Below are 2,500 nucleotides of genomic sequence, written 5' to 3' on the forward strand. Positions count from 1 at the left end.
AGGCAGAGGGATCTGGGCGAGCTGAAGCGTGTGTTTGAGCATAGCGACATGAGGAAGAGATCTAAATGCCTGGACTGGAGACACAGCTCATAGACATCCAACAGCCCCCCCCCCCCCCCCCCCATCCCCATATCTGGCTCTGTCACCATGTGTGCGTAGGTGTGGGCCCTGAGGATACTGGCGAGTGTTCGTGTGTGTGTTTGCATGTGTGTGTTTGCGTGCATGCGTGTGTTTGTGTGTGTGTGTGTGTGTGAGTGTGTGGTGTGTGTGGCTGATGAGGCAGAGGTTCACGGGGTTGATGGATCCTTCACAGGTGAAGTCCTGCAGGCACCAGGGCTCCCCACAGACCCAGACAAGGCCAGCCAGTGCCAGGCTCCAGCCTCCGTGCGTGGGGTCGTAGAGTCACCGTGCGGTGGTTAAGGCATCGCATGAGATGATTCCATACTAACTGAAGACTATGGTACAACTGCTTTACAGCTAATGAGAAATACAGGCGCCGTTGCAATAGCAACGGAGCAACAAAGGTCGCCTATGAATGTTCTGCTTCCTGTCGGTGTATAAGTACAAATGGCACGTTGCTTATATGTTTGCTATTTATGGAAGTATCCTTTACATGCATTTGACTGTCGATTTCTTGGCTTAACCGTTATTGAGTGACTTTGTAAAACAAATGGTATTATTGTGCCAAGATAGCTTGCTCGAAACGACACGACTACGGTCGGAGAAGAGAACAAAGAACAAACACGAGTATCAGTTGAGGATAACCTCCTCCCGGTGTTGTGAATCCAAATAAATACACCAGCGGTAAGCAGACAGAGCCTATTTATCGCTAATACAATTACATCAGAAGCCTCCCATCTGCGTGCTTAAATTAATAGCTTCCAACATTATGCCATTACCAAACAGTTTTCCTTTGACGTAAACACAGCTGAATAATTTGGCAGCCGTTGACGGCGAAGCAAAAGGGAGGCGAAATGTGCACCACAAATCGGATGTTTGAGTTATTTCCCAAAGACTGTTGGTTAAGCACTTGAGGGAAACAGAGTCGAAAGCGAACAAAATGAACATTCGAGTGTGGTCCGAATAATTCCTGCCTATTTAAAATGCACCACCAACCGTTGCTGTTTTACATACTAAAAAATATTACTTATGCAACGGCGGTTTCAAAAACGGCACTTTCCACTCGACATACGGGGGGGGACGGAATAATTAGGGACGTGTGAAGCCGTGCGTGGGTGGACGACCTGAATGAAGAGAAGTTAGCCCACTGTAGTAGAAGCACGCGTCTATTGATCTGAAGGGACAACTCGTTACAGTACAAGCAGCAACAAACGATCAGGAATATGATGGAGGAAAACAAAGCCCTTCACTGGTAGGGGTCTCTGGGTCCCTTCGTTTGTCTGGCCCCAAAGGTCGTCAGCGAGCACACATACACGCGCACGCACAAGCATGCGAGCACACACACACACACACACACACACACACACACACACACACACACACACACACACACACACACACACACACACACACACACACACACACACACACACACACACACACACACACCACCTCAACTCACGCACTCAGTCAGAGAAACCATGCTAAAAACAAAAATTGTTATTCATTCCACTCATGACGAGTGACTGAACATAAAAGCCCTCTGATGTGATAGGCAGGAGCTGAAAGATACAGCGAGCTGAGAGGGAGTTGGGCTAAAGTCCATTCATTCCCTTTCAAAGTGTCTTATTCAACTCAGGATTCATTTTCGGTAAATGGAAATGGACGAGCCGCGAGCCCGTGACCTTGCGGCGGTGGTGGTGCTGATTACATCATACGGATGCCAGGCATTTCCTGCTGACAATGGACGCCCCTCGTAGCTATACGGGCATACGACCAATACAGGAAGTAGGATTAAACAACGGTTTGTGTGTGTGTGCGTGTGTCCCATGTTGAAGGTCACTAAAGAGAGTGTGTAGGTAGAGAGGTCATAATCATTTCATAGCTGTATCATATGTAACGTAATAACTCCCTGAAATGTAGTCAAGGTAAATCAGCTTTTGCTTAAGGTTCATTTTTAAATATCATTAACAAACTAAACTCTGCCATGTGATTGTTTGATCCTCCAAAATGTGTTCACTATCCATCACATTATCCATCATTGCATGGGAACAAAGTGTACGTACAAGATAGCGTTGGGGTTTATAGACAGGGGGTAGGACATAAGAGGGCACGTTGTTTCAGGTCCCTGTCCTGGGGCAGATGGATAGACCTGTGTGGGACGGATGATGTCATTAGTGGGGGTCTCAGGGTCACTGGCCGTCTTCCAAGCATAACCTTATCTCTGACAGAGACAGAGAGAGAGACAGAAGGGGGGGTGGGGGGGAGAGAGAGAGAGAGAGAGAGAGAGAGAGAGAGAGAGGTAAATGGGAAGGGGTATTATATTCGGTATATATAACGACTTCATTTGAAATGTAATAGCATGGTTATATTTTGATGG

The sequence above is a fragment of the Gadus morhua genome, chromosome 14 (genome assembly GCF_902167405.1).
Source record: "Gadus morhua chromosome 14, gadMor3.0, whole genome shotgun sequence".
Classification (NCBI taxonomy): domain Eukaryota; kingdom Metazoa; phylum Chordata; class Actinopteri; order Gadiformes; family Gadidae; genus Gadus; species Gadus morhua.